This window comes from Arvicanthis niloticus, chromosome 19 (assembly GCF_011762505.2).
Source record: "Arvicanthis niloticus isolate mArvNil1 chromosome 19, mArvNil1.pat.X, whole genome shotgun sequence".
In the NCBI taxonomy this organism is placed as follows: domain Eukaryota; kingdom Metazoa; phylum Chordata; class Mammalia; order Rodentia; family Muridae; genus Arvicanthis; species Arvicanthis niloticus.
Genome location: NC_047676.1, coordinates 28120672 through 28130400, shown reverse-complemented (window position 1 = coordinate 28130400; position 9729 = coordinate 28120672). Strand labels below are relative to the sequence as shown.

The 9729-nt window shown below is 37.5% G+C and overlaps 1 protein-coding gene and 1 pseudogene across 1 annotated transcript in view; both read left to right on the top strand.

The window, feature by feature from the left end:
• Nucleotides 1-684: 684 nt before the first annotated feature.
• The window catches only part of LOC117723731 (UDP-glucuronosyltransferase 3A2-like), a 29674-nt pseudogene continuing 20629 nt past the window's right edge, over nucleotides 685-9729 (top strand).
• Capsl (calcyphosine like) overlaps nucleotides 692-9729 on the top strand; it is a 73110-nt gene continuing 64072 nt past the window's right edge. Inside the window, exon 1 of the mRNA XM_076916104.1 lies at nucleotides 692-778. The gene's annotated coding sequence lies outside the window, so the exon portion shown is untranslated. The remainder of the gene's footprint in view (nucleotides 779-9729) is intronic.

The following is a 9729-nucleotide window of genomic DNA, read 5'->3' as shown; positions in this document are numbered from 1 at the left end:
TCTGTCCTGAGTTTGCTCTTGGGTGGGTTGTGTAATACTTCCATTCTGTTTTATGATGTTCATTTAGAACTTGAAGTTTAACCTTTTTTTCTTCTGTCTTGGGTACAAAGGCCACTAGAATATTTTCATGCATCTGTGACTACGGAGAGGGATTCAGCAATATTCTTGGGTGTTTTCTTCGAAGATTAGTTTATGATTGACATTACTGGAAATTTTAAAACTGGTACCCAGGGTAATGAGTTCCAGGAATGGCACTAGGATACAGATAGAGGAGTGTCTGAGGAGGTAGTTTCTTGAAAGCTTAAAATAGGCATGTAAAATGTTCATGGTACATGCTCCTTAAGGGTGCTGTCATTAACAGAATTTTCCAAGGTCCCTACATTTCCATATTGGAGTTATTTGGGGCAGTAAAGAAAATATTGTGGCTATAGAACAAGTTAAATATCAACTCTCCACCCATTTTTCTTTGAGTTCTAGTTAAGTAGTGCGAAACAGTGTCCACTGGAAAGATATTGCCAGAGACAAGGGCAAAAGAACATTTGGAAAATCAACATAAAATATCTTCCCCCTTTACCCTATTTAAATGCCACACAGAGTGCTTTGTGACAGAGGCTTAGAGGGTCCCTTAGTGGGGCACAGCTCTCTAGGTGTGCAGCCTGTGACTGAGCTCCACGTGTTCTACAGATGGCTGCACATCGGAGTTGGCTTCTAGTGAGCTTCTTTCTCCTTGAGCTTCTTCTCTTGGAAGCTGCAAAAATCCTGACTATAACTACACTGGGTAAGTTCTTGCTGGGAATATAGAGTCTTGTAATACTGTGATGCCTGGGTTACCATGTTTCATAAAAATGGTACATAGTTGACCATGCATGAGATTTTTATAGCAAGGCATAGACCAAACCTGGGGAGGGGCTATGGAGTGTGTGCAATGTGGTGCTCAGAGGGGACTCTACCCAACGGTGAGAGCAACAGTAGATGGTGATTTCATGTGATATAGAAACAGCAGCAGGAGGTGGAGTGCGGGTTTGTAAAAAAGGCTCCTCTACTGGGGCTTTTTACTTGTGAGTAGATGCTTTATTTCTAACCTGTGATCATAATTCATATATAATAATTATCTAAAAGTCAAATAATCTGGCATTTTATGTCAAAGCTATTGACATTCTAGATTTAACAATGAATAGTAAATTAACCTGTACCAGTCCATCTTCACTATGTGTAACTATCTCAGCTATATGGTAATTTTATGAAAAGCAGAAGTTTTCTTTTAACTATTGGAGAAGTAATCATATAGGACTGTGGTCAAAGATTTATGTGAGTCTTAAGCCCTAGGATTTGAGAACATTCTCAGTGGCAGGGGCAGAACATTCAAAGACTTATGTCAAATTTCTAAGGGGTGAATATTAGGAATATTTTCTTATCAAGGTAAAATTGAGAAGATGAATGGTCATCTTGAGAAGGATTCTATGCTCCTTGTGTGTTTTACCCACTTTCTCAATATCTTTGAAGATGGATGGGTCTTATAATTCTGTATTTTATGGCTCATGTGGTACCTACTTTGTGTTTGTCTAGGATATATGAGTGCAAAAGGTTGAAGTCTGTCTGTGTAAATGGGTGATTGTTTTCAGCTGTTCTTAGATGGCAGTTAGACCATCATTCCACTGTTAGAGCACTTTCAGGGATGGAGCCTGAGGACCTCAGTGATGGATAGAAACACAGACTATAGACATGGCTTCTACTCAGTTCTTGTTAGGGGAAAACAAGGGTCAAGGCATGGGATGTCTTTAGCAGGAATACAACTCACCTTTCTAATGTTGTATAAAAATTTCCTATGCAGTAGTTTTATAGTGGTAGTTTTTACACTAGTGTTAAAAATTCTGATGCCACATTCCATTTCCATTTCCACTTTCACTTCCCCTCTCCAAACCTTTGCAAACACATCTTCTTGTTCTCTTTCAACACCAGGGCTTGGCTTCTCACTAATTGTTGGCACATATACACAAGTACATGCATATAAGCATACATTACTAGTTATAACCTGCTCAGGCTGTATAATGTTACTTGTATGTATGTTTTTAGGGATAACCATGTTTTCTTGGTTAACCAGTTGGTATGCTCATCCCTAGGGAAGACTATTTCTCCTACTCTCAGCTTTTCCTATTTGGCTTTGTTTTGTGTGTGTGTGTGTGTGTGTGTGTGTGTGTGTGTGTGTGTCTGTCTGTCTGTCTGTCTGTCTGTCTAGGGTTAAGGGCTCTTGGGATTTCCCACATCTACTTTAGCATGTCTCTGTTGTTGTCCTTGTTTGCCTCATGTTTAGGCAGTCTTGCTGGTAAGACTTCATGAGTTTACCTTCTGACATTCCTAGGAGACACAACCCCTGAGCAAACTTCATGTTCCTCTTGCCCTTAATCACTCTGCCTCTCTTATTCAATTATCTCTAAGCCACAGGTACAAAAGTTGCCTCACCCAGCTGCTTTTGCACAGGGTCTCTGAGGTAATGATGGTAAGGCCCCCAGACTTTGATATTTCACTATTTTTTGTCCCCACTTTCTTGTTTTGGGAAGTTTGAAATTTTCAGTGTTTCTCTGGAAGAGCTCTTACTCATGAGCATCCATTAGAATGGCTGCCTCACTGGGCACTCCTTCTTCTCAGTCTGATGGGAGCAGGAGCAAGACACTTCATGTGTGGTGGCTTCTATCTGAGCTGTTCAGACAACACACATGGGATGGAAGGAGTGATTCACTGAGAAGATACATGCTGTTTCCCTAACTTTTCTGTCCTGATTTCATCATTATGGGTCTTACTGCTCCTGACTAACCTATTCTCTCAGCTTTTGTTTTAGGATTTCCATTTCTTTTTTTTTTTCTTATCTTTCTCCTCTTAATTCATGACTGAAAACAAATATTCTAAAAAACTGTGACTAAGGAGAAGAAGTTAGTGTAATGAGTCTTGTTTCTTTCCCAACCATCCTCTTTACTTAGCAACCAAGGAGTACTGCAGAATTAGTGTTGTCTCACTTTCTCATGCATCTGGTGTTTTTTGTAACTACTTCGGGGTTGTTCAGGCCTCACATTGATCCTTGATGACTTTATTTAAGAAGCTATAATCCCAGGTCCAAGAAGAGAAACTTCTTAAATTGGGCCTCCATATCCTTCTATCCCTATGAAAATTTCTTTACCTAATATTTTAGATACTGCATCTCTCTCCTCAGCAATAACATAAAATCCCAGAGAAAGATTATATCATGATGTATTCTCCATGGTTACAGTAAATTTTTTGAGCCCAATGATTTCAGTGATTTACAGATACCATGGAAAATATACATGTATCATAGGATGAAGAGTATCTAAATTTTAAAAAAATATTTTGTTATCATTTTACATTTATGAGTGTTTTCCCTGAATGCATGTTAGTGTATTATGCACATGGCAAGTCTGTGGAGGCCAGAAGAAGGTGTTGGACCTCCTGGAACTAGAGTTTCAGATGGTTGTGAGCCATCACATGACTTCTGAGAACTGAACCTAAGTCCTCTGTGAGAATAGCAAGCACTCTTACTGCTGAGCCTTCTCTCTAGGCCTGACCTTCAGATCTTTGGTGAAGGATTTCTATTGGCCAAAGCTCTGGTGGGTTCATGTCCTTCTTGAGTACTACCTACAATGTAACACCGGATATGGAAGAGCTGGTTTCTTTTTAAGCATCCTGAGGCATTCTGTGTTTTTACACTTAGTTTGGATTTCTTTATGTTAGCTATCTATGGTAATCAGAACCATTTTCCTTGATCTCCACAAGAATGAACTTTATGTATTGTTTCTAGGTGGAAGCCATTATATAGTGATGAGCCACATGTCACAAATTCTTCATGGCAGTGGCCACAATGTGACCAAACTTCTTTATAAAACAGTTCACCACCCAGGTATCGTTAAAAGCAATTGTTACAATAAATTACTTAAAAAATAAATGATAGCTTTTGTATACAACTGCTTGACAAAACATCTGTATCTTGCATTATTAGAGTTAAATTGTGGTGTGTGAGTGTGTGTATTTGTGTATGTGCGTATTATAGATCTGATTAGACTATGTAGACGTGGCTGCATATGATATACTTCTGTATTTTATTGACTTCTTTTTATAGGTTGACTCTAATTACAGCATGTACCCCAAACATCAATGTGCTAGAATCAGATTTTGTGATGTAATGGTGTTGAATAATTACTGATCTGTTTGCTGCATGTCTAGTAAAATCTTATTGGCCTATAAGGGTTAACACTTGGAAGGGAATTACATTGTCTTCCCAGGGGTGGATTAGTTCTCAGCTGGGTAGGTTTTTATGAAAGAATGAGCCTGCCCTTCCCTGGCCTCTTTCATCTCTTTTGTTTTGTGACTTTTGTACCCACACATGGCACTTTTGTATTGTGATGCAGTGAAAGCCCATCACAGGCTATTCAGGCGACTCTTCCCAATCTTGGATGGTCAATCTTTAGAACTATGAGCAAATTAAGTTTTTAGATTTTTTTTAAATTTCAATTTATGTATGTTTGCATGTGATTGTATGTGAGTTTTTGTATGTGTGTACATGTGCCCAAGGAGGCCATAAGACATGGTTGGATCATTTGAACTTGGAGCTAACAGGAAGCTGTGTCTTGCCTGATGTGGGTGTTGGGAACTTAACATGAGTCCTGTGCAAGTGTAGTACACACTTTCAACTGTAGATCCATCTCAATATAATGTTTTAATGTATAAATTAACTAGTATTAGATATTTTGTTATGGGAACAAAAATACATTAAATATCTTTAAATAAAAGTCTCTAATTTAGAGTTTATTTTTCAGAATAGAACATAGGCTTATCTTTCTCTAACAGCATTGTTTACTTTAGTCCCTTGGAACTAAATGTATAACAGTTTCATTCAGTATGTAAGGTGAAGTTGGTTCAATACTATTGGCTTTACAGAAATTAAAACATGCATTTTCCCCTTAAATATCAGATTTCTCATACACACAGAGAGAAACAGAAAGGCAGACAGGTAGACAGACAGACAGACAGACAGACAGACAGATACACACACACACACAGAGGTGGGGGTGAAATGCATTTAACTAAGATAAACACTTACATGAACTTGGAAAAGAGTTATTCACTGGAGTTTAGGAGGCTTACTAGTGGTCGAACCAATGGTGACAATGACACCCCCCCCCCCCCCAGCATCTATGGAAAGTCAGCAGTAGTTCCCCAAGCAAGACAGTCCCATGAGTCATTCCTTATTCTGGCTAAAAGTCAGGTCTGGTGTAGGCAATCATAGTTGTAGTGAGGTCGAGATTGAGGCATCCGTGGCATGTTCAGGAGATAGTGTTTTGTGACACTTCTTCCCTTCATCCAGTCCTTATTTGAGTTTCATCTCCTCCTGTGCTATGATCTTTGACCCCAGAGAGTGATGGAGATAGATGCTGTTTTTAGGGCTTAGCACTCAACAACCACTTGTTCTCAGCACATCGAAGAGACATGGATCTTTGCATTTATTGCAGTTTGCTGCACAAAGAAATTCTCTAATGAAGGATGAGAGCAACAGTTATAATACATGGGTATAAACGTAAATATCTATAAGGTGATTGGAAAACATGTCTATTTAGTGAAATGAAAGTAGTAATTTCTTCCATACAGAATATGTCCTACCAGCCATGAACTTTTGAAGAGGTTTACAGTGGTGAGTACTTTTTTTTTGTGCCTGTTTAACAGGCTTTAAGTCTAGTCAGAAGGTAGATGATCACCTTCATAACACTGAGCACATTTTCCCTGCAGGTCAAAATTTTAACATGGATGGTCCATCATTATGTAAAACCATTGATGACTTTTCCCCACCAGTGACCTGTGTAGCATCTTCTGGCCAGAAGGGAGGAAGCTTCAAGTCAATTTCAACTTGAGTTTGCTTTGCCTACAACCAAAGTCTGTGGTGACCTCAGCTTTGTCATCTAGTTCTGCTAGCCACTTAAGAGCTATGTGTACAGGCTATGCTGTCCTCTGGATCAACATCTCATAGGAATGTTTCCCACAGTAGCACTGGGTTTTTTGTTGTTTGATCACTCTTAACTTCTGAGGTCAGCATTATTTAAGTATACATGACACCTCTATTTAAACAATTTAAAAGTTGTTTAAAAACAACTAAATAAAGTTTAAGTATGGTTTTGACAGTAAATTTGTTTACTGACTGTAAGTATGTGTGTATGGATGCTCACGTGTGAAAATCAAGGGCAACCTGCAGGAGTTTCCAGAATCCAACTCATGCCATCAGATTTAGCAGTGAGTGCCTTAATTGGCTGAGCCATCTCACTGGCCCTTTGAGATTTTTTTCTTCCTTTAAAATTATCTTCTAAACTAGTAGATTTCCGTATGTTTCCTGTATAATCTTTAGTTTTGTTTAACTGTTTTCCATCTCACTTCTAATCTTTTTATTTTTTTGGTTTTGCTTTTTTTTAAAACCTTGGTAATGGTGTATGTTTTTATAAGTTTCTAAGATCCAACTAACATCATCAAAAATAATGGTCACACTCATGGCAATTTTGACAGGTCTTTTCTATGCAACCTTTTAATAGCATTTTCAAAAATCTGTAGACATGTAATCAATAGGAATAGAAAGGGCATTTTCCAGAATTCTGTGTGATTAATGTCTGTGTTGTGTGGGCATAAGCATCCAGTTGGATTTATTTACCTGTATATTGTATTGTATAGGAGATCCATCCTAACACTTTATTACGATCACTGCCTGGCAGATGCACAGATAAGAGGCTTTCCACTGAAGAGTGTCAGCCACAATTGGTGCTAGAATCTACAATCAAGACTGAGTAGAGATGCCAAGTTAGGGTGGGACTGTGTCTCATGAGACAGGAACAATGAAAGGAAGTTCCCAACCCTATAGTCTGCCTTTAAATACAAATTATTAAACTGTCTAATGCAGATCACTTGAGGACTCTGTTTTTGGCCTACTTACCTCAGTTTGAAAATCTCATCAATAGCAAGAGAGGATGGATTGAGGGTTTTTTTCCTTCAAAATGAGGGATATAGCTTGAAATTGTCAGAAATGAAACCACAAAACGGGCTCAGATTATTCATTGTTCACAAGTAATATGGGAAAGAGCCAGACTGGCCAGTTGGGATATGGCAGACTTCCTTAATTTCTTCCTTCCTTCCTTTTCCTTTTTTTTTTTTTAGATTTAGCATTTTGACTGAGGGTAGAGCCTGTTTATTTACTGAAACCAACCAACCAACCAACAAACAAACAAGGCAAAAACCTGTTTGTATTAAGATGTGCTTATAATAAAAGTGCTTGGCAGCTTCAAGAATTAGGTTTGTGAGTTGAAGCCAATTGGGATACTGCACGTGACTCTACCACAAAACAAACAAACAAACAAACAAACCACAAACATGAAATGCATAGCAACTAAAAGGGAAACAAACAAAATAACACTTCATATATTTCATTTTAATATGTCTTTGAATCACAGAGAACTGCAATCAAACTGACTTGTAATTAACAACATAGTCTAACTCAATATGGTGACAAAGTTGATGAATTATATAATTTTAGAATGTTTCCATCTGGGATTTCTTACCTGTACAGTTAAAAATAGTAGCTGTGTCTTTAAATGAAAGTTATTATTAGAAATTTTCATTATGTAGCCTATATAAAATTTCTTGAGTTATTGTAAAGTATCAATAAATATTATTATAATACAGAATTGTGTGTATTAAAAGAAAAGCAAATCCACTGGAAAACAAAAATCAAATTTCCACAAAGATATGACATTAATTAAAATAACTGTTTTTATCACCATAATAATGTGTGGTATTTTGTGATAAATTTAAATTTTACTCAACTGGTGTTTTGTTAGATTTTAGAAATTATAGCCTGGTATAATCAATCATACCAGGTTATAAATTGGTATCTACCAGAAGATAAACAAAAGAAACTTGATAATAGACAGAATCGTTTTATAGAAGAATTGTCTCATGGCAGGTAATGTGTTCCAATTCTTTGAATCAAAGTATTGCTAATAAAGACTTAAAAGTGAGTATATGATGAATGCATGATGCTTTGAGTGAGCTTAAGAAAATTGATGACTGGGTGAGTTGATGGCTGTAGGGATGGATGTGCTTGAATTGTGCATGGTAGATGGTTCATAGCTAGATAAATGATGGGCTGGAGTAATTCTCTAGAATGTGGAAGGTGTGCCTTTTACCTGTCAACAAGTTTCCTGTCATCTGTGCCAGTACCGTCACATCAACTTCTCTACTCAGGGAAAGAAGAGCCAGCTTCTTCAATGTACTTTGTCACCTTCCTATGTAAGTTCACTAATAGAGGTAATGTCTGTAGGCTTAGAATTTTCAAAACCTGCTTTAATCAGGATTCTTAAATGCTTCAACCTACCTTATAGCCCACTCATCAAAGATAGAGGAGAAAGATGGTTAATAAGACAAGGTATACTTGTTTAGAAGTAGTTTATGCAATTCCAAACACGAATCAGTCCAGGCAGTCTAGTCCAATCAGCCAACACCAAATGCAAATCAGGAGCAACAGCTTGACTCATAAGAAACCTCCAGGCTCTGAGGAATCAGCATGAGTCCAAGGACATGGTAGGAAGCAGCCAGAATACCATGAGAAGTTCTTTGGTATGAGTCTCTCTATGAGGTTATGACAAGTGAAGGTCAGGGAAAACCAGCAAAGCATTGCACAGTGAACAAACACAAGAACATCCCTGCATGTCTGTGGGGTTTTATTTATACTCTTTCTAAATGTCACGTGGCCTCTCACAAGTCTGCTCTAGCAAACCATCATATACCCTCTTACATGTCTGCTTCAGCAAAACATTCTCTAATGTGTCTGCTTCAGCAAAACATCCTCTAACAAGACTGCTTCTAGAAAAACATCATGTGACACGACTGAGTTGTTAGTGAAACCAAATTTCCACTTGAAACTCCTTTGTACATGAATGTGTTATTCTTTTGTCCCTTTCTATTAAACTTGTCTCACAGATTTCTTTTTCCTTTCTCTTTTATTAAACATAAAATTGTTTTCGCACTTAATATATTCTGATTACAGATTCCCCTCCCTCTACTCCTCCCAGTACCTCCCTACTAGATCCACTGCCTTTCTGTATCTCATTAGAACACAAATAGGTTTCTAAGGGAAAATAACAAATTACAACAAAATTAAATATAATATGATAAAACTAAAACTATCACATCAGAATTAGATAAGTAAAACAATCAAAAGAAAAGTACCCTAAAAAAAGACATGTCTCACTAGCTTTCACAGTCAGAAATCCCATAAAAACATTAAACTAATATATATGTACATACATACATATATGTGTGTGTGTAAATATATATGTTTATGTGTAAATATGTATATATGTCTGTATATGTGTATATATGTACATATGCATAAATATATACATATGACCTGATGCATGCCCTATACATGGTGCCCCCGTCTTTCTGAGTTCATATGAGACTTCCTTATGTTTAGTTGGCCTTGTTTTCTTGGTATTCTCCACCCACTTTGCCTCTTACACTCTTTTTTCAGGGTGTTCTGAGCCCCAAAGGGAAGGAGAGTTTTGATACAGACTTCACATTTAGGACTGATTGCTGCATAATGCCTGGCTGTGGGTCTCTATATTTGTTTCTATCTGCTGCAAGGGGAAGCTTTCTGATGATGGCTGAGCAAGCAATGCACATGGATAT